The sequence below is a fragment of the Cricetulus griseus genome, chromosome 8 (assembly GCF_003668045.3).
Source record: "Cricetulus griseus strain 17A/GY chromosome 8, alternate assembly CriGri-PICRH-1.0, whole genome shotgun sequence".
In the NCBI taxonomy this organism is placed as follows: domain Eukaryota; kingdom Metazoa; phylum Chordata; class Mammalia; order Rodentia; family Cricetidae; genus Cricetulus; species Cricetulus griseus.
In genome coordinates, this window is record NC_048601.1 from 61,318,867 (window position 1) to 61,343,194 (window position 24,328).

The following is a 24,328-nucleotide window of genomic DNA, read 5'->3' on the forward strand; positions in this document are numbered from 1 at the left end:
ATGAGTGTCTTTCAAAGTAAGAGAGATAGTTTAAGCTCTCTAATTCTGACCCTGAGTCTGATCCTGATGTATAATGAAGAGAGTCCCTGCAGTAAAGGTGCCAAAGTTTGTTGACCCTAAACATGTTTACAAATGAAAGCTTGGATAGTCTGCATTTTTTCAATCAGGTGGTTACACCATAAGGAGCAGTAGAGGCAGCTCAACTTAGGACTTCTTCTTCTTCTTGGGTGGTTTATGCTCTGATCTATACATGTTGAAATATTAGATAGTTCCCTATTGACAGTTGAAAGTTATAGAGTCTTTTGGATGCAGACTACTGATGGTGAAGGTGAAATCTGTATGTCCTTGAACCACTAATAATGAAACTAGAGTGGACCAAGATATGGTCTGTGATGAACACTTAATGTAGTGCCTTAGAGTTTCTCTTCTCTTTTTCCTTCTTCTTTTTGATACCAATCTGCACTCATGCCAACATGAAGTTTGGCTCTTCTATTGATGATCAGTATTTACCTGGAGTCACATCAGGACTGCTGAAAACTGGGACATAACAATGTTACCCCTTGAGGCTAAACAGACAAGGTCTGGGATTTTTGAAAATGCTTATTAATGACTTACAAGATCAGCCATTAAGATTCTCGTTCAACACTATTTAATCACCAGAATACAAACTCCTTTTTGGTCAAAGACCATAAGGCCTTGCTGGAAATGTGAAACTTTATTTAAATACATGCTCTGATTTTGCAAACTACGGTTGCCAAACTTGTCAAAAGTAATAGTGTGATTGAACTCAACAGTGGTCATTCTTAATGTTAGCTTTATAATTGGGCCTTAAATTATTCAATTTTCATGGACAGGTTTCTAATAAAGTATACCAGGATGTATTAACAAAGAGTGAAATCATTTCCACATCTTCATGTCCTATCATAAATGATTAATAAAACTGGATCCAGCTGGGCATTGGTGGCACATACCTTTAATCACAGCATGTGGGAGGCAGAGGCAGGTGGATCTCTGTGAGTTCAAGGCCAGCCTGGTCTCCAGAGCAAGTGCCAGAATAGGCTCCAAAGCTACACAGAGAAAACCTTTGTATTAAAAACAAAACAAATAAAAAAACTGTAGTTCCAAAGAAATCGAGTTTCCTGACAAATTAATGTTAAGAGAAAGAGCTACAAATGCCATCTATGTATGCATCATATTTTGGTACCAGCAAAAGGTGAAAATTTTAGAATACAGCTACACTCATGGGAATCAATGGAGAGAAAAATACTGAATTAGTTGATATTTGAAATGGACATAGAATTATCAATCTCATAAAAATAGAGGTGTACAAATGAAGTTCCTTGGGACTTCTATGTTGGACTAAGATTTCATAAGGTAAATTAGTGATTTTCAGGTATTTAGGCAGCATGAAAGGAAATCACATAATCATGTGAAGCATCAGCACAAAGAAACTTCACATGAATAAAGGGGTGTCTCTGTGGCAGTTCCTGGTGAAACCAGTCTACCCAGAGACTGACATGTGATGACCCTGACATGGGAAAAGAAAAGTGCTGGAGAAGTGGTTCCTGTATTGGTGATGAACAACAGTGTATGTGTGGATGTAATGGGGTGTGCAAAGAAAAATAGTGAGATTTTACCTCCTTAAATATTTGTGTTAGTGACAAATGTAGACAAAACTTCCTTATTTAGTAATGCAAACTCTATGTACTAATAAAGACAAATGTCAGTGACATTTTAAAATGCAATCAGCAATGTAAATCTGAAGTTTATAATAACAGTCTAGGCATAAGCCACACCATGGTTAAATTTCAATTCTGTGTTTGTCACTTTAAAAATATTACATGTATGAATGTTTTGTCTGCAGACATATAGGTGCACCAGAGCTCAGAAGAGATCATTAGAACCCATTAAATTTCAATTACAAATGGTTGGGAGCTGCCATGCAGCTGCTGAGAACCTAACCCTGGTTCCCTGGCAATACAAAGAAATGTTCTTAACACTTAACTATATTTCCAACCCCTGTCCCATTATTGTAAAACTTTCATTCATTGTGTAATCATTTTATATAGAATTCATTCACCCCAAAGTGTTTAACACCATGATCTTCTGAATAGAATAAATACACAAATTCAGGCTTAAAATCTGAAATGGATGTTATTTTTAAATAAAAAGAAATTGTGTCTACCTGTGCAAAAATAATATTGATAGAGCAGAAGAATGAATCAGTGGATAGGCTAAAACCATTGCAACTGAGGGAAGGATTCACAGCAGTGAAGGTAGAGATGGTGTTGGGCCTATCAATATTAATATTGAATATTTGTGGCTTTTTCTTGTCAAACATTCATTAATAAGGTGTCTTTTTTCATTATGGAAAATATTTTATTTTAGAAATTTGAGTCGGGTGAGATAAATACAACAAAGCACATACTGACAGCACACAAATTTAAACAAACTTTTGTCAAAAAAACCTTTTTAATCTATTCCACACACTTTCACACCTGCTAAAATCAGAGTAAGTGTCCTGAGGACCCTTTGCATTCACAAGTAATAGATACTATGCTAAACAAGAAGTATCTGAAAGCTTTGTGCTTCTGTTTTTAAATTTTACATAAATGTATTTAAATTAAAATTTAAATGTCTAATTAATAGTTATCTATTTTCTGTTTGCTATTCAGAGTGTGTTCATTGTTTGCATAATTTAAGAATTTATGCATTGATTCAATTAATATCTATTTTGATTGCTTTGTTGTATTCTTAAAATTTTAACATTTATCTTGTAGTGTATCATACTTTATATTTTGGACAATGTTTCTTTTGATAAAAAGAATGAGGCATTTTCTAAGACTAACATGTGATAATACTGTACAAATATTCATGAGGTCTTTTTCATCAGTTGCATTCATTAATCAGATTTTTTTTCTTGCAGATCATTTCATGAAAGTGAAGTGCTAAAGAACTCTCTTTTATTTTATGGAAATATTTGTCTCACCATAGATCCTGAAATATTTTCAACAGCTTTGCATCACTCATAATCTCTGGAATTGCCCTCAGAATTATTCTGGAAGGATATTGTCTATTACTCTTTATCTTTCTCTTCTTTTCTGGCTTTTTAAGAAGAAGATTGCCTTCTTTTGAATATAATTAAGGATAGGAACTAACATGTTGACTCACAAAAGGTCAAATCCATTCAAAAACCTGCCTGTCAACTCAGACATTGCTATGAGGGGCTGTGAACATTCTAGCAAGATGAATGGTCATGGGCATGAAAACTCATTGAGTTATAGAGGGAATCACTCCTTCATCAGCTGTTTCAGGTCATCATAAATTCCTCTCTTGCTCACCTCAACTAAGCGGTAGTAATAGTGAAAAACTTTCTCAGCAGTGATGACCACCACACAGAACTCATGGGTGTCTTTTCCTTTTCTGTAACCATATTGCAAATTAAACCACCATGCTAACATCCTGGTTGGTTCTCCCACCATTCCTGTGATAGTGGCTAAAGAACACAACTCTGATACCTGCTTTAGTAACCTTGTCTACCACCTACTTCCAGACAGTGTTGTTAAAATTGAGGTAGTCTTTATCCTCATCAATACTCTACATGAACTGCTGGATGTCTGGAAGACAATGGCTTACTAGCACCTCTGCTGCACTGCAACTCTCAGCTATTGGCCTAGCCAATAGTCCTGGGCTTGCTTCAGTGCAGGAAACTTGGAGGCATCATAGAAGAACTATGAATTGAGCACCAGCAACAGGAGGCTCACTACCCAGAAGTTGAAATAGTCATCTACCCATGTATGGCAGAACTACTCCACAATCTCGGCTGTGAGAACATTTCCCAAGTCCTTGTTGCCACTGACCAACACCAGTGAAATGTCTTGGTAAATTGGCTTTAGTACTTACTGCAAGTTCATGATCTACCCCCCACAGTGAGGCCCTGGCATTGCATGGATGAGGCTGGAACAGTGAACAAAGAATTTGAGTTTTAGGTTCACCTTGCTGATGGTCTCAATGGCTTATTTAGTGAATTAAATCTCCTGTTCCATTCATCAAGTCATTGTCACAATCCCCAATAGACCAGGCCTTTATCTGCCAAAACTGGAGGTCTTCCCCTTGGATGACATAGAATGGGCCTTTCCATTCCCTTTTCTTTTATGAGGAAAATACATCCAGAGTCCCATCCCAGGCTCTGTGGACAACATTCTACATGTCTGAAGTGACATGGCAAGCCAATTTCTGGCCTTGCCTGGACTTCCCTGCAGACTGCCTGAACAGTTTCTCTATAAGCAATTATTTATTTCATGGTTGAGGAGAATGTTTTTATTGTAGATATAAAGGTATGCCAGGCCAGAGACATCTGGAAAAGTCTCCCAACCAAAACAAAAGCCCATGGCCAGATGGCTTCAGTGCAGAATTCTACCATAAATTCCAGGAACAGCTCATAACAATTCTCCTCAAACTATTCCACCCAATAGAAGAAGTGTCGTTGCCAAACTCTTTTTATGAGGCTTCAATATCCTTGATACCCAAGCCACACAAAGATACAAGTAAGAAAGAGAATTCCAGACCAATATCCTTCATGAACATTGATATAAAAATACTCAACAAAATACTGACAAATCGAATCCAAGAACACATCAGAGAAATCATCCAACATGATCCAGTAGGCTTCATCCCAGGGATGGTTCAACATACGAAAATCCATCAATGTAATCCATCATATAAACAATCTGAGGGAAAAAAAAAACACAAGATCATCTCACTAGATGATGAAAAATCCTTTGACAAAGTCCAACACCATTTCATGATAAAGGTCTTAGAGAGATCAAGGATAACAGGAACATACCTTAAAATAATAAAAGCAATATACAGGAAGCTGACATCCAGAATCAAATTAAATTCAGAGAAACACAAAGTGATTTCTCTAAAATCAAGGACAAGACAAGACTGTAAACTATCTCCATACCTCTTCAATATTTTCCTATAACTTCTAGCTAGAGCAATAAGACAACAAACCAATATCAAGGGGATAGAAATAGGAAAGGAAGAGGTAAAATTTTCAGTATTTGCAGATGATATTATAGTCTACATAGGTGACCCAGAAACCTCTTCCAGGGAACTGCTACAGCTGACAAACACCTTCAGCAAAGTGGCAGGATACAAGATTAACTCAAAAAAATCTGTAGCCCTACTACATATAGATGATACATTTGTTGAGAAAGAAATCAGAGAAACACTGTTTACAATTGCCACAAACAACATGAAATACCTTGTGATAATGGTAACCAAAAAAAGTGAAAGAACTGTGCCATAATAATTTTGATTATCTAAAGAAAGAAATTAAAGAAAGATATTAGAAATTAGGAAGGATTTCCCATGTTCTTGGATATGTAGGATCAATATACTAAAAATGGCAATGTTGCCAAAAGCAATCTACAAATTTAATGCAGTCTCCATTGAAATCCCAACACAATTCTTCACAGACCTTGAAAGAACAATTCTCAACTTTATATGGAGAAACAAAAGAACCAGGATAGCCAAAACAACCCTGTACTTTAGATAAATTTCTGACGGCATCACCCACCTGACTTCAAGCTCTCTTACAGAGGTATAATCCTGAAAACAGCTTGGTATTCGCACAAAAATAGACAGGTAGACAAGGGAATAGAGTTGAAAACCCTGATATTAAACCACACAGCTAAGGACACCTGATTTTTTAAAAAGAAGCTAAATTTATATGATGGACTAAAGAAAGCATCTTCAACAAATGGTGCTGGCATAACTGGATGCTGGAATGTAGAAGACTGGAGATAGAACCGTGTTTTTCAACATGCACAAAACTTTAGTCCAAATGGATCAGAGACCTCAACATACATCCAGCCACACTGAACCTATTGGAAGTGAAAGTGGGAAAAACCCTTGAATTAATTGGTACTGGAGACCCCTTCCAGAACAATACACCAGTAGGACAGACACTGAGATCAACAATTAATAAAAGGGACTTCCTGAAACTGAGAAGCTTTTGTAAGGCATAGGACATAGTCAGCACAACAAAACAGCAGCCCACTGAATGGGAAAAGATATTCACCTTATTTTTTTTCAAACGAATTATTTACCTACTTGGTTATTTTCTTGATTTCTAAATAACTTTCCTTTTTCCTTGAATAGTTATTTGAAACTGATTTTGAATTTTAACAAATTACCTCTTTGACCCAGTGTGAGATTTACTTAAACTTATTTTATTTATGCCCAACTAAATTTTAGAGTATCGAGGAGACTTGCTGAATCACAAACAGCTTTTAATCCTCAAGGATGAGTCAAGATCTCAGAATCATTTCCTATAGAGTTTTTCCTATTGCATTGCAACAACAGATGACATGAAACAATATAATGTAATTTTTGAACTTACTGTTTTTCACTCTACTCAACTCTACTCAAATGCTATTTTAATATTATGAAGCATATATATTTAAATGTCCAAAATTTTTCAAAAAGCAATACAGAGAAAGTGTATTAAAGTGAATATAGAGGTTAATGTCAAAGGTACAATATATTATGGCTCTTATGTATCATGTACAAAGAATATATACAATGAAAATTCAAACACAAGTTAAATGAATAAATATCTCACACAGTAGAATGGAATGGATTCCTGCTGAATCAACTGCTTTTATAAAGATCTAAAATATTTTTGCAACTTCAAGAAGGTCTTTCAGATGAATTTTTATATATGTACTCATCAAACAAACCCTGACCAACTTGTTTTCTATAGGAATTTGATTTTTCATTTCTAAACTCTCATATGAAATGAATTCTCTGGATGATGATATTTCATAATATTTTTATGCAAAAATATGGAAAAGTCATTTTTTGACATAATTGCAGCTGAGGTCTGTATTTCCAATACATATATTATAGGCCATAAAATAGACATGAATACATGAACAGAGAAATATAAATTAATTTTCCTGCTCCTGGTACTAAACAAATACCAATCATAGGAGCATAGCCATGAGTGTAAAGTTCATTCTTTTTCTCAATAAATTGTTTTCCATTGATTAAGTTATGACAAGAAGTTGCATTTATATTTTACATTTCTTGATCAAGTTGCAATTTTTTCTTATTAGTTATAGACCTTCTTTTATATATGATCTTCTGTAGAGACTCTTATTGAGGACACAATAAGAGTCCTATGCCTTACAAAGTTTCCTTATTTCAGTGTTCTTTATCCATTTTTTGTACTACTTTATCCATGTTACTTCATTTACAAATTGTATTGTAGGGTCTAGGACTTCTAGCCACATATTCCTGGCCCCAATAATTGTGTCAGGTATTGAATTCATCTTATGAAATTGGAATTAAATCCAATCAGAAAGTATTTTGTTTTACAATGACTTTCAAGCAACTGTGGTTAAAGTTGGCATGTATTATAAGAGTGCTGCCCATTATAGCTCATCAGGTCAAACACAATATTTTGTGAGTTGTACCAAGTTATTGAGACATGCTTTGTGTTTTGATTTTTATTACAATTAAAGGCTCTTATATTATTAAGAATCAGTTTTCTTTAAGGAGTGGCCCCAGGTAGGTAGGTTATCCAAAAAAAAAAAGTATATGAAATCTGAAAAGGGTTAGAGCCAATATGAAAAGAATTATTGAAAAAAGGGCATGAATATTGTCAAAGTATATTGTAGCATGCCTGAAATTCCTAAGAAAGTGTTTTTTTTTCAAATTACATTAAAAATATGAAGCAAGTAGCTATGCATGGTGGCACATGCCTTTCATCCGAGATCGCAGTAGGCTGAGGTAGGTGTATCTCGGTATATAAGTTCAGCTTGGTCTGCATAGTGAGTTCCAGGAAGGCCAGGGATACACAGAGAATCACTGTCTCAAAAAACCAATGTGTGTGTGTGTGTGTGTGTGTGTGTGTGTGTGTGTGTGTTGTGAAGGTGTATTATTTTATTTAATTTTACTAGATGTATCAGTAGTAGTGTTCTCTATTCTTTCAGAGGTAATGTGTTCACTTCCTAGCAACCACATGGTGGCTTACAATCACCCATAACTCCAGTTCCCAGGGACCTAATGCCCTCTTTTTTTTCTCTTCATGTATCAATTTGGGGGAAAATTTTATGGGCTGATGGGAATGTGTATTCTTTAGTTTGTAGACTTTTAAAATATTTTTAGATCTTTGTCAGTTCACTTATGCTACAATACATTTGGTTTATTTTGAGAGTAACTTCTGGTGATTAAGTATATTGTGTATTATAAAACAAAGAGGTGAAATGATCTGTACTAATTAATTTTCAGTTCTAACCCATAGATACTGTGTTAAATTTATTAATCTTAAGAGGATGAACAAATACTACCATATTGTGCCCAACTTTAGCTTAATCTAATCTACTTTATTGGGACTTCATTCCAAAATCATTTCCAAAATAATGATTTTCAATGGGAAAACTGATGACAATTCTATCCTCTTAATAATTTCAAAGAATATTCAAATAATCATTTAAAATGAAAATAATGTTATATATTTCAGAATGAATACAATAATTCATAACCTTAAAAAGAACCCTTTTAAATAACCTAGTTAGTCTAAAATAAAAATAAAACAAATTGAGATAAAAATAACATGTTACACATATACAATGTGGTGTGTTTCTCTTGGGACAAGAAAAACATTTGAAACCTGGGCCACACCAAACAAGAATGTTCATGTTAGTGTCTATGTCACTGTAAGAGAGACAGAAAAATCACATGAAAAATTCATCAGCAATATTTAAGATTATCTTCATGTCATATATTTCATATATAAATGAAATGAGACCTTTGCATATTATGGGTAAAATTTTTGTCTGCATAACAAACATATTTTCATAAAACATGTGAGTATATCATTTTGAAGAGAATTTCAAAGTATTATACACTAGCTCACTGAATTCCATGTGTGTCAAAATCTTCCCAGTATGATAGATACTGTCTCATCTGACATCTCACTTTTACAGTTCTAAAAATCACATTTGCATCCTAGAAGACAGAGCCTACAATTTCTTATGGGGAAAATAAAAACTTGGAATGCAGCTACCGTAGAGGTCACCTCACCATTTTCCTTTTGTATCCTATTTTATTCACTACCAGCAATCCATAGTATTATCAGCCCCAGGGAACACAGAGAATAATTCATTTTCAAAAGATGAAATTAGGAAAGTGAACAGTCAATGCAAGATTATTGATGAACTTTTATCTCTGACCAGCAATAAAAAGTCCACCCTGTAGAGCAATATGTAAATATTGTGATGGATACAGTAGTTTAAGAAGGAGAAATTATTCAGGATTCTTTTGTTTTTTGTTTGTTTGCTTGCTTGTTTTTTTTTTTTCGAGACAGGGTTTTTCTGTATCTTTGAAGGCTGTCCTGGAACTAGCTATTGTACACCAGGCTGGTCTTGAACTCACAGAGATCCACCTGCCTCTGCTTCCCGAGTGCTGGAACTAAAGGCGTGCACCACCAATACACAGCTATTCAGGATTCTTATGTTTGAAAAGTCACAAAGGAACCATAGACTTTCCCCACTCTCTTTATTACCCCAGACACACTTATCAGAGTCACTCCTAGCACTGCAACAGAACACAAGCTGCAGCTTCACATTCCCACCCCTGTGCACACCTCTTCTGGATCCCACATATCATTCCCCACTGCCCTTCTATTCTGGCCTCATCCCTGTGTCTCAGCCACCAAATTGGACAGATACCCCCCTTGCTAAACCATAAGCAAGCCTGCTAGAAAACCAGGTTGGCTGACTGTAGACCTTTGCCATACTCTCTTACCCTAGAGCCAACACTCTGAGTCAACTCTAATTCTATGAAAGAACACTAATGGAAACATTTCCCCCTCTGTACATACCTCTTGTGGATCCTTCATATTATCTCTCCCTGACTTCCCCTTCTCCCAGCCTCCAAAACCAGCTAGTATTCCCACTACTCCCCCTGCACCTCAAACACACAAGATGAGCAGGCTAGCAAACTAGGCAACAACCAGTCAACACACTCTCTGAAAACCCAGGGAGTAACAGAAGCCACAGACAACCATCCAACCAAGAAAAAACAAAATATTGTCACCTAGACATAATCACTACAAATGCACATGCGTATATGACAGCATAGAACAAAATCAGTAACAGCCAGGGCACTTTGTCACCACCAGGGCCCAGCTCTTCTAGCACAAAAGGCACTGAAGCTGGCTCACAATAAAAATGGCCATAAAACTAACTAAATGAAGATGATAGTGGTATTTAAAAAGGAAGTGAATAAATCCTTCAAGGGAAGCCTGGGAAATAAATATTTAAAGGAAATAAAACTGTTCAAGATCTGTAAATGGAAACAGAAGCAATAAAGTAAACACAAACTGAGTAAATAACGTGATCAAACAGTTTAAGAATAAAAATAGGAAGTACAGAGGCAACCTTCACCAACAGAATATAAGAGATGGAGAGGTGGAAGAATAGAGATCAGGATGAAAGATACCATAATAGAGGGAGTCATCATAGGTTTGAGGAGAGAAGTGGCATTAGGGAGACATGCAGAGATCTACAAAGATGACACCACCTGGCAATCTTAGTAATAGTGGAGAGATTACCGTAAATGCCCTTTCCTGATGAGGCTGATGACTACCTTATATGACATTTTAGAGCCTTCATCCAGTGGCGGAAGGAAGCAGAGGCAGACACCCACATCTAAACACTGAATTGAACTCCTGAAAACCAGTTGCAGAGAGGAGGAGTGATGAGCAAAGGAGTCAAGACAGGGGTGGTGAAATCCACAGAATCAGCTGAGCTGAATAAGGGGGAGCTCATGGATCAAAAACTGATGCCTGAGAGGCCAGCATGGGACTTATCCAGACCCCCTGAATGTGGGTGTCAGTGAGGAGCACTCAGGAATCTATGGGGCCTCAGTATTTATTCCTGGTGCATGAATGTAATTTGGGAGACCATTCCACATGGAGGGATGCTCTCTCAGCCTGCACATATGGGGTAGGTTCTAGGCCCTTCGTGGGATGATATGACAGACTTTCGGAGATTCCCCCATGGAGGGCCTCACCCTCCCTAGGGAGCAGAGGGGCTATGGGGTGGGGGTTGGAGATTTGGTTGGGGGCAGGAGAGGGGTAGAAGGAGAGGGAGTTGGAATTGACATGTGAAGCAAGCTTGTTACTAATTTAAATAAAAAATGGTGAAAAGGGTATCTCAGAAATAGAAGCTACAGTAGAAGAAATGGCTACATGGATAAAAGACAATAATAAATCTAAAAAGTTTCTGACACAATACATCCAGGACATCTGGGGCACCCTGAAAGGATTAAGCAAATGAATAATATGTATAGGGGAAGAAGAATCCCCCATCAAAAGACCAGAAAGTATTTTGAACAAAGTCATAGAAGAAATTTTTCCTAATCTATAGGAGGTCATGCTTATAAAGGTACAAGAAGAATATAGAACACCAAATAGATAGTACCAGAAAAGAATGTCCCCCTACCATGTAAGAATCAAAACACTAACCAGGCAGAACAAAGACAGAATGTTAGATGCAAAGGAAGCAACTAAGTCACATATAAAATCAGACCTAATAGAATTACACCAGAATTCTCTATGGAAACACTAAATGCTGGAAGGGTCCCCACAAATAACCTGCTGTCTCTAAACCATGGAAGCCAGTGTAGATTTCTATACCCAGCAAAACTTTCAATTACCATGAACAGAGAAAATAGGATATTCCATAATAAAGGCATATTTAAACTCTGGTCCTACCAAATGTGCTCGAAGGAAAAATCCAAACTAAGGAGGTTAACTACAACCATGAAAGTACAAGAAATAATCTCACATCAGCAAAACCAAAAGGAATAACACACAGACACAATCAACACCACCAACCACCACAACAGCAAAATAGCAGAAGTTTCCAATCATTGTTCATTGATGTCTCTCAATAACAATGGAGTTAATTCTCCATTAAAAAAAAAAAAAACAACAACAACTTAGATTAACAGAATCAGGGACTTTTAAACATGCACAAATAAGGATTGTATTAGCACCCAAAGACTCCAATTGTTTGAGTTATTTACACACACAAGTTTCACTTGGCAGCCTGGGACTCTTTCTAGAATATACTATGGGCATATACCCATACTAAAAAATTCAATGAACAACCTGCTAACAATAGTAGGAGATGACTGCATAATTAATTCTGAACAGTAGGATAAATTTTAGACTTGGAAAGGTTCTATGCAGGCTTACTCTTGTTATGAGCATTTCACAGCATGCATTGGCTTGGATAATATGGCAATCAATAATAAGGAATCAATAATTGTTAATTTTATTCTCTGGTAATTTGGTTATTGAGCTACATAAACACTTAATACACCAGTTTTAGGACAGAATCCTTATCCTTATAATCATCACTATAACAGAGCTAGTGTTTAGTAATTAAAGGAAAGGGACATCATTGCTTAAAGGGCTAAATATTACTGTCCTTTTCAAATATTTTTGTGATCTAAATTATTTTGAATAAAAAGTGGAACATTGGAGGAAATCTTTGTCTGGTGAGTCAGAAACAAATCACATCATGAGGACAAAAATGTAATAAAATTTTAATTTTCCAAATTATAATCTTAGCTTGACTAATTATAGAAATTTGATATGTGTATAAAGAAACCTCACAGAATTCTCAGCATTCATGTAAGATCTAGAACCATGGAATAAATGAAAAAGACATACATGTTTTCTTAGTATCCGCAGAAAGTCTATCCAGGACCTTCTGGCTTTCAGAGTTTCCATTGAGAAGTCAGGTGTGATTCTGATAGGTTTGCCTTTGTATGTTGCTTGGACTTTTTTCTTTGCAGCTCTTAAAAATTGTTTCTTTATTCTGTATGTTTGGTGTTTTCATTATTATGTGGCTAGGAGACTTTTGTTTGGTATAGTCTATAGTCTATTTGGTGTTCTCTAAGATTTTTGTGCCTTCATATGCATGTCCTTCTTTAGGTCAGGAAAGCTTTCTTCTATAATTTTCTTGAATAGATTTTCTGTTCCACCATAATAATCTATATCCTTTGAACCATGAAGCAAGATCAATAAATATTGCCTCTATTAAGATGTCCATTTCCTGGTATTTGATGAATGAAAAAAGAAGACTTACCAATGCCACCTAGAGTCTAAACCAGATTTATTAGTGCTTTGATTTGGTCTCACAGGTGGAAATGAGTGTGGCAGTGAAAAGTAACTTACCCTTGCAATACAGCATGTTAATGAATTCACTAGAAAATGATGTAAAAGATGTTTCAGTCTCTTCAAAGTGAAGTATGTCAAGAACAGAATAACGGGCTGTGTAGGTTACATAAATTGAAAAATGAAGTAATAATGTATGTGCTGGATATAAATAACACCAAAGCCTGACAAAAAATTTTTTGCACACTAAACAGCTTTAGGACAGCTATGGCAGTAATACAGACAGCATCTGCAGGATTCTATAAGAGAATATATCACTGTGTGAGGCAATATTTATTGATCTTGCTTCATGGTTCACAATTTCAATTGTCTTAATTTGCCTCTTAGAATCAAATCGGAAATATTTTCTATGTATGTCTTTAACTTTTTATTCCATTTATGTGGCAAAATATCCATTCTAATATAATATCTTCCCTCTTCATCAGAATCCCTGAAGGGTATTCTCTGGATGGTAAGATAACCAGAATATACTCTAAATTAAGGCCCGCATGGTGTACGTGTGCATTTTGGAATCAATGATGCACAAATTCCTAAATAATTTTTTAAATGTTGATTTTCACTTAAATGTGGTTGGTTATAAATGGTAATGATCACAGTTAATCTGTTTTTAAAGGAAAAAAGTGGAATAGGATATAGAAATGAATATTTACATTGGTATGGATTTTCATTTATTGACACAAATTTAAGGTTATTTTTGTTATTTATCCAGTTGTTTGCTATTGTGTTTATACAGATCTTTTGAAATGTAATACATAATTAAATACATATTATATAGTCATATATAATAGTCAAAACTTATAATTAGGTTCCCTAGGTTTTCTTGATATACAGAGATATATTTGAGATGGATGGATATTCTTCAAACCATTCAAAGACCTACAGAATATATAGCATTTAAATGGTTTAGAGTTTTTCATGACAGTGAGACACAACTGCTCCTGGCACACCAGTTACATCAGAAAGGAGGATGAGCATCGAGGAATCTCAATATGGAGTTTGCTTTCAACATGGCAAGATAAGCCATCTGGGCAAGAAACTGCCCTTGCATGGACTGTTTGTTGCTGTATAAACAGGATCCAAAAGATCCAAAAGAAAGTTGATGCTAAACTTACAAAACAAGATGAACAGTCCTTAAGGGTTCCTGCTTCACTGAGAAGTCTGCCAGACACACTGTGGCCTATAGATTGAAGATTTATGCCCCAAAGTTACAGAGGAACTTCAGGTGACTGTCCAGATAGTGAGATGTCTCTGTCAGATCTAGAGTTTATATATTATCTATATGTGGTCTTTCATGGAGTTGAAGACAGATAGTTATGGTTATAGTTTTCCTTTTTTACTATAAAAGATAAGCTACATATAAGACCTTGAACACACAAAGACAGGATAGATGATAAAATATTTTCTTTAAATCTTGCTAAATGTTAATGAACTAAATATCATAACCATAGTTCTTACTTGATAACTGTTTTGTTATATATTTTACTATGTTAATGTTAAAAGTCTTCTTTTTATTTAGACAGAAAGGAGAAGATGATGGGGGATGTCCTTCTTTTTATATGATTGTCTTATTGGTTGATAAAGTACTGTTGGCCAATAGAGAAACAAGTTAGGCAGGACTAGGAGTCAAGGAGAATTCTTGGAAATGTAGTAAAGACAAATCTTGTGATCCAGGCAGGATGTGACATAACAGGCAGACTCACATTGTAAGCAGGGACAAGCAGGTAATTGCTCTCTTCCTCCTCCTTTGTTCTCTATGGAGCTGCCAATGTGATCCTGGGAAGAGGACTCATGCTGCCAGCCTCCTTCATAAGATATGTCTTTATAAATATGTAGATTAATGACTATGGTTGGTACTTAAAACAGAGCCAGCATATAAAAAATCATAGTCATTGGCCAGCAACATTGTACCAAATATAAGTCTCTCTGTGTTATTTTGGGCACCCACAATGTGGAGGGCCTCATGCAGCTTGGTGGAAAGATTTATCATTACACAGATATTCACACATATATGTTATGAACACATATATGTTATAAACACATATATGTATTTATATGTACAACAATATATAAGGAAAAAATAAATGAAACTTTGGAATTATAAGTAGTAAATTCTTCTTAAACAAAAATGCTGCACAGTAGAAAATAATCTGTGTAAGAAAATAAAAGGAGAACACATCATGCATGAATAGTCCCATTTTATATGAAATGATATAGTAATAAAAATTTATGGAGAGTAATACTAAATAACTTTATAAAAAGTTCCAAGACACTGAATGTGTAGAAAGAATGGATTAAAATGCCTCTAAGTGTGTATTTACTGTAGCAAAAGTGTTTATACATCAAATCCAGAACTGAATCTTCAGTGAACATGGGCTAACAAAACCAGAAAACAGAGTTTGCATGATGAATTGAGGTTGTGATTTGCTGACATAATCCCAAATGCATAAAAGAAAATATTAATTACTTAGACTTCAATGTTTAAAAAAAGAAATTATGCCTAAAAAAGAACCTAGCTGATGAATAGAGTGATAAATTTCAGGCTCAAATATGGTGCATGGAAATTATGTATTCAACAAGGGACTGCTATTCAAAATTTAAAAAAGAACAACCAAATTCAAAATGAATAAAACCATGCCATGCATTATGTAACAGTCTAATCAGATCATGGGAAAAGATAGGCATGGATAATTTCCTGAATAGAATATAGAGAAGACACCATTTTTTAATGTTAAACAAAGTTAGTTTGTAAAGAAAGTCATGTTCAATCTATATGTAGCTATGAAATGACACAATTCAAAATACAGTGTTAGCATCTTGATTATAAATATTCAAGAGAAGTGGATAAATGATATTGTTAATCAGACTATGAAGTGATAGCACTAAAAACTACCTTGTCAAATCTTTCTACCAATGAAGAAAAGTCATTCAACAATTCTGCTTAAATAATTCTTGGATATTTTTGCAGAGAAATGAAGACTAATTTTGACACAATACCCCTTGAAAACTGGTTCAGAAAGGTTCTTCTAGAACAACCTAGATGTCCCTCAACTGAACAATGGATAAAGAAATGTGTGGTACATTTAGACAATGAATTATTACTCAGCTGTTAAAAACATCTTGAAGTTTGTAAGCAAATGGGTGGGACTAAAAAATTGTCCCTAGTGAAGTAACCCATATCCACCTAACAGTGGGAGAAGGGGCTTCCTCTAAAACTTATACTGGCTTTTGGAACTCTAGTCCTCAAGTTGTGTCACCTTATCAAGCCTTAATACATGGAGAGATTCATAGTTTTGCTGAAACTTGATATGCCATGCTTTGTTCATACCTATGGGAGATTTGTTATAACCTGAAAAGAAATGAGAATAAAGTGGTTTAGGAGTGGGAACAGAGGTTGGGGGAGGGACTGGAAGAAGAGGATGGAACAGAAATTAAGGCAAGGATGTAAAATAAATTTATTTTAAAAATACAAACATGGTATCCACTCGCTCATAAATGGATATAAACTGTACAACAAAGGATAACTGTGCTACAGTCTACAGAACCAGAGAGAGTACATCATAAATAGGGTTCAAGTGAGGATGCCCAGAGTTCTCTGGTAAGGGGAAATAGAAGAGACTTCATGAGTGGCCAGAAGGTAGGTGGTGATGAGAACATGAGCTATTTGGTTGATGGGGGTAGATGAAGGCCAAGAATACTGTAAGTGATACTGAAAAGGGGGATATCTCTGTCAGGTAGAAACCTGTCACAGGGGAATGGCCAGGAATGCACAAGGATGACTCCAGCTAAAACTCCAAGAAATAACAGAAGCATAGTCTTAATTAGCCATCTCCAGTGACCAGGCATGATTTCAAGTGGAGAACTTGATACACAAACCTAGACACACCTACAGTATGTCCTGCCTAGATGACCTGGAGAAAGGTTGAACTAAAGTTTGAGGGAGTGGCTAGCCAATGACTAGTCAAACATAAAACCAAGCCAGGAGAGTAAGTCCAACACTAACATATCCTGGAGCACCAGAAAATCAAAACAGACAGAATGATACAGAGACATAAGATAGAACAAAAAAAAATACTGGAGAAAAATGTCAGTGTAATGATGCCTAATGATATCCTGCTATATTCTAGATTGTTGCTTAACCCAATTGTCATCAGAAAGGCTTCATCAAGCACCTGATGAAAACAGATGCAGACTCATAGCAAACATTAGGCAGAGCTTGTGGAATCCTCTAGGAGAGGATTTTAGGATACAGAAGGGTAAGGAGCACCACAAGATAACCCACAGAATCAACTAAACTGGCTCACAGTGGATAACAGAGATTTAACTGACACCAGGGATCCTACATGGGACTAATCTAGGCACAATATACATATGTTACAATTGTGTAGCTTTGTGGGATTCCTAACATTGGGAGCAGGGACTGACTCTGACACTTCTATTGGTTTTTGGAATCCTACTATGCATACTGAATTGCCTTGCCCAGTCTTAACACAAATGGAGGAAGAGTAGATTTGGAGGGTGGGGACAGGGAGGAGAACTGAGAGGAGAATGGGGAGGAGAAACTATGGACAGGATGTTAATTATATACATAAAAGTCTTCCAAAAGTAGCTGAATTTGAGTAACTGCTTAAATGTTCTTCATCTGCTAAACAGATAAACTGGACTTTTTGATACCATGGTTTCTACTTTCAACCAAGTATAAGATAATTATTTATACACACAACTTGGAAGAATCTCAAGTAAACTAAGTCAATGTGAAATTGTATGCATTGCATAGTCTTTTCTATAGTGTGTGCAATGAGTGTAGGGATTTTATGACTTTAAAGGGTATAAACTGGCAGTTTTGTAGTAAGAGTGCAGATAAACCCAAGATTATGGTTCAGACAACAGACAATGTGACAATTATGCCTAGAGAGACCCCACATGCACACATGACATGCTCATAAACAAGTGCAAATGAGTTCATTACTAACAAGAAAATTCTTCCAATTTCCTCATTTACATCCATGTAGGAAATATCATCCCAAGAGAAGGCAGTGTATATGGTAAATAAGCCCTATCTATAAGTTTGTGACAGTTTCCTATGAGGGTATAATTATTTGGAAACAAAAAAGGAAAAATTAAAAGGCTTGATCACTTGAAGTCCTCACAAAAAATGAGATGCCGAGTTGCAATCCCTCTAATTAAAAAGAAAAGAGTTATGCCTCCCACTAATGGTAGAATTGCAGGAAGAAATTCTAGTGCATTTTGGAGCAACAAGGAATGGAGTGATTGGAAAGATATTTGTGGTTACTAGAAGAGCCACACTGAAAACATGTATACCTAAAACCAAAATTCAAGTAACCTGCAGAAATAAAATCATGAAGACATTTTGTAGATGCCATAATATAGCAAATGTATTTTAGATTTCATGCCACTTAGTCCTCATATTCTTTTTTTTTCTCTCATACAATGCATCACAAACACAGCCTTCCCTCCATTCACTCCTCCTAGAAAACCCAAGCCACCTTCTCCTCTGGATCCAACGATTCTAAATTTTCCTTAATAAAAGAGGAGGCCTCCCAGAGATGAGAACAGAGAATAGCATAACAAGATGCAACATGATTAGAAACAAGCCCTCCTATCAAGACTGGATAAGGCAACCCAGGAGAAGGGAAAAGTTCCCAAGTGTGGTCAAAAAGTCAGAGACACCTCTTATCTCACATTTAGAATTCCCCCCACAAAACTGTCATAAATAACCACAGCATGGATGCCAATTACCTAATGAAACCTTATGCAGGCCCCATGATTGTTGCATCAGTCTCTGCAAGCCCCCATAAGCCCTGTTTATTGATTATGTGAACTGTATTCTTGTTTCCTGACCATCTTGGTTACTGTAATCTTCATCCCTACTTCCTTAGAGTTCCTCAGATCAGCCTATGTTTGGGTGTGGGTCTCTGGAGCTCCTCACATCAGCTGCCAGAGAAAGCCTCACTGTTGATTCTACCCTAGGTCTCTATGCCATCCAGTTTTATTTTCCTTGCCATTCAGGCAGTGTCAGACATGTGATTCCTCTCCTAACTTGGACCCCAACTTAGACAAGAATTTGGCTGGGTATTGTTATAGAAAAACTGTGGATGAAAGTTTTCATGGCTGTGTTGCCACCACATGAATAGTCCCTAGGGTCACTGTCATAGGTTCCAAGAAGATTCCACTGCACTAAGTTTACACATGCACCATAAATGCACCTATATTCCAGTAGTCTGTCTTTGTACTATCTCTCTCTGTCCCTTGCTGTTCCACATGATCCCTTCTGTTCCCATGTCCATCCTTTCACCTTCCCAATTCACCCGCAGGATCTATTCTATTTCCCCTTCCCAAATAGAACAATGGGTCTCTAAAAAAGCCTTCATTATGGTCCAGCCTCTCTAGGTCTGTGGATTGAAGAGTGATTATACATTCCTTAATAGCTAAATCCGGTTATAAGTGAATACATATCTTGTTTGTCTTTCTAGGTCACAGTTACCTCCCTTGGGATGGTTTCTAGTTCCATATATTATCCTGCAAATTTCCGGTTGTCAGTTTTTTTCTATCAGCTGGTTAATACTTCATTATGTGAATATAACACATTCTTCAGTTGAGGGACATCTGGGTCATTTCCAGTTTCCAGGTATTATGAATAAAGCTGCTATGAAGTGTCCTTATGTAGGATGGAGCATCCTTTGGGTATATGACCAAAAGATTTAGGTGGATCTTGAGATGGACTGATTCCCAATTTTCTGAGGAATAGCCATATTGATTTCTGTAGTGGCTGAAAAACATTGCCCTCTCACCAGCAATTAAGTATTTCCCTTACTCCACATCCATGACAACATGAACTGTCACTTGAGGTTTTTATATTTGGAATTCTATAAGGAATAAGATGAACATTTGAGCCTGGTGGTTGTGGTGCACTCTTTTAATCCTAGCACTTGGGAGGCAGAGACTGGCAGATCTCTGTGAGTTCAAGACCAGCTTGGTCTACAAAAGCTAGTTCCAATACAGCCTCCAAAGCCACAGAGAAAACCTGTCTTGAAAAACCAAAAAAAAAAAAGAGAGATGAACATTTGAAGTAGTTTGTTTTGAATTTACATGATGGCTAAGTATTTTGAACATTTATTTAAGTGTTTCTCAGCCATTTCAAACTCCTCTATTGAGAATTTTCTGTTTATATATATTCCATTTTTAACTGGATTACTTAGTTTGTTGACATTTACCTTCTTGAATTATTTACATATTTTGTATATTATCTCTCTATTTGATGTGGAGTTGATAAAAATATTTTGCCATGCTGTGGGCTGATGTTTTGGCCTGTTGACAATGTCCTTTGCCTTGCAGAAGTTTTCCATTTTCATAAGATTCTATTTATTATTTCCCAACTGAGTGCCTGGGCTATAAATGTTCTTTTCAGGAATTGTGTCCTATGTCTAAGCATTCAATGCTCTTCCCTAATTTTTATCCTACCAGGTTAAGTGTGCCTGGTTTAATGGTGAGATCATTGATCCACTTGGAATTGAGCTTCAGGCAAGATGATAAATACTGATTAATTTTCATTCTTTACATGCAGACATCAATTTATATCCATACCATTTGTTGAAAACGCTTCAATGACCTCATGGTATTGGTAGAAAAAAACAGACATTTATTAATGGATCAAATAAAAATCCAGACATAAATCCACATACCCATGGTCACCTGATTTTTCATATCCTATTTTCAAAAGTAGCTACTAAAAAGATCTCTAAAAATCTTAATATTTGGTCAGGCCAGACCAAATCTCAGCATGGAAAATTGAGATAGATGGTAAGGACAAGCTGTCCTGAACAAAGAAGCTATTGACAATTACTTACTTGCAGGAGATAAAGACTCAGTTTTTTTTCTAAGAACACCTGATATACTAACACACTATTAGTATTAATGGCTTCTGAGAAAGGTTATGCACTCTCTTCAGCATTGTAACATTCTTGCCATTAGTATGAAAATTCTGCTGTGTTCCATTACATAATACCCAACTCATAATTAAAGCCAAGAAAATTAACTCACTGACTCAAAACAAAATCATTACTCTTGAAGGAGGTTTTCGAGAATAAGAGTTTCAGAGTTAGAGGGAGGAAGATAATTGGGAGTAAAACTGAATTTCTAAAAATTGTCTTTATTTATCTTTTTAAATTTCCAAAATATAGAATAAATTAAAATAAAACAAAATAATGAAATGACCAACCAGGCCATATATAGAACAACACTGAATGCATACAAAGTTATGTTACTGAGTTTATGGAAAGATGTGTAAAAAAAGGTAAATATAGGTAATGAAGCTCTGTCTGAACATGTAGTTCCTGGAAGCTTAAAGACTCTCAAATCATTTCAGTGCAAAGCACCTGTCCAAAATATTAAATGTCAAGGCAAATAGAAAATACAGAGGGAAAGAGAGAGACAGAGACAGAGAGAAAAACATGAAGGGATAAGATACATTGATGGGAATTCTACTAAACTGACACAATTTCTTAATTAAAATACCAAGGTAGGAGGTAATTGGGCAATATAGCCAAAGGTCTAACATGAAATAAGAACAAAAAGTTCCCTGACACCCCCAAAAATACAATTAGCAGAAAATTTAAGAAATGAAAGAAACATAAGCACACTTTGGAAAAAGAAAAAAAAATTATAATTTAAACTGAAAATACATTTATACTAAAATCATTAAGTTTACACAACTGTAGAAGAGAAATTAAAATTTTATCTATATATGAAAACACAAACCAGAAACATATTCATACAATAGAATAAAATGCTAAAAGCATCCAGAAAATGGTATCATGGATATTTTGCAACTCATCAGTAACTGTTCATGTGCTTGGAAAAAATATGGAGTCAAAATGGTAAAAACAGCTGAATGGAGATAAAAAGAACTAGTTGTTCACCAGAAACAAAAAAAAAATCACCAGTAACAACAGAGTCTTAACTTACAGAGTCCAAATCATACTTTACACAAAGAGAAAACAAATGGAAATAGAATATGCAATAGTTATAATAATAAAATGGAATTTAAGTCAAAGCACAAATGTAAAAATGAATTAATTATATAGTACAGGAGACAGGTTAAAGAAGGGATGTGTCTCACTTTCTGTCTGCTTCACAGGATAATTTTGAATAAAGACAGCAGAGAATCTCTGTATTATCAAAATGGGTTTTCACTCAGTCTTAAGCCCATCATTCATGGTTTTGAGAATGTCCCTCTTCACGGTTTTTCTGAGGCAATTTCAATGTTATTGCAAATAAAGAGAACTGAGACTCCTGACCCTTGAGGTGTACCCAATGCAGGTGCTCATACTACAAGTCCCTCAGCTACAAGCAATAATCTGGAGTACCACAGTACCTCTATTACACAGAAATAAGTAACATACTCGTCAGCTGGGTCACCCCAAGCAAGGATGTTTTTGTTAGGGTCTGAATCACTGTGGGAGGAACATATGAAGCTTGCATGCAGTAATAAAGTCCAAAATCCTCAGGTTCCATTCTGCTGATCTTAAGTGTGAAGTCTGTGCCTGACCCAGTGCCACTGAACCTGTCTGGTACCCCAGAAGCTCGTTTGGAAATCTTATAAATCAGAAGCTTTGGAGACTGGCCTGGCTTCTGAAGGAGCCAATTCAAATACGTGTTTCCATCACTATGTACAAAGCTCTGACTAGACCTGCAAGAGATGGAGACTTGCTCTCCAAGGCTGACAGGCAAGAAAGTTGGAGTTTGGGTCATCACAACATCACCTCTGGAAGCTGAAATACAGACAGAGAAGTCAATGTTAAAGACACACTTCATAAAAAATCCTTATGTATTCTTTTTTATATTTATTTCAGATGAGATGTTTATTTTTACATATAATTCATTATACATTAAAATACCTTTATTGATATACCTAATGAATTGAAAGCCCTAAAAGGGATTCAAGGCATGAATTATACCATGCTGTTCTGTGTCATAATATTCATTATACAACAACTTATCTTCTATCTGAATCCTCCCTGTAATAGATGTAATCCTCACATTCCCCTCCTGTAGGACGAGATATATCTTGTCTTATCAAACATAGATAGAATACATGTAATCAGCAGAGGGCCCTAGGGTTAATCCTCCCTATCCATCCTCTTTTCTCACTTCCATTTGTCCTCACCAGGAATCATGAACAACAGCAGTGCCAACAGAAGAACAGGAAACTTCATTTTGAGTAGGCAGTCTGTGGAGCCTGATCACTAGCCACAGGATGTCAACTTAGCTTTTATCTCAGACTAGCAAGGGTGGGTCCTCCCTAGGGAGTAATATGCAAAGGTCAGGGTTAGTGTTACCATATAGATAGAGGAACCAGTAATGAAGACTTCTCATGATTACAGAAAGCATGTAGCATGTTGTATGCCAGGGAAGATAATAATAAAAGAAATGTGATACATAGGAAAAGAACACAATAAAATATGTCAATCTGTAGGACACTGGACACTTAATCAGTACTGTATTAAAGGAGCACTAGAAGGAGTGAAAATGAGGATACATAAGCAATTATCCTCTATGAGATGAATAACTATGCTTTTGCTCCTCTCAAACCAATTTTACAGAGAAATACCTCTTTTATGAATGTTAAATATAGAAATTAGGATCTATCTTTAATGAGTTTATAGGAATTGATTCTGCAGGAGCACAAAAACAAATAGTCATACTAGGAAATCATATTTTACATGTTTATCATGAAAATGTAAAAATGATGGATTTTAAAAATAATTGTCAGCCAGGCAGTGGTGGTATACACCTTTTATTCCAGCACTTGGGAGGCAGAGGCAGGCAGATATCTGTGAGTTTGAGTCCAGCCTTTACTACAAGAGCTAGTTCCAAGACAGTCTCCAGAGCCACAGAGAAACCCTGTCTTGAAAAATCAAAAATAAATAAATAAATAATTAAAAAATAAGAACAGTATTTGTCATAGGAAATATGGTTTCACGAAGCTTGGATTGCAGGGATGGGCCCTTGGTGTTTGTAGCTATTGATATTTTGCAAGTGAAT

The 24,328-nt window shown here is 35.9% G+C and overlaps 1 pseudogene; it reads right to left on the minus strand.

The window, feature by feature from the left end:
* Positions 1 to 3,290: 3,290 nt before the first annotated feature.
* LOC113838726 lies at positions 3,291 to 10,879 on the minus strand (annotated as a pseudogene).
* Positions 10,880 to 24,328: the final 13,449 nt, after the last annotated feature.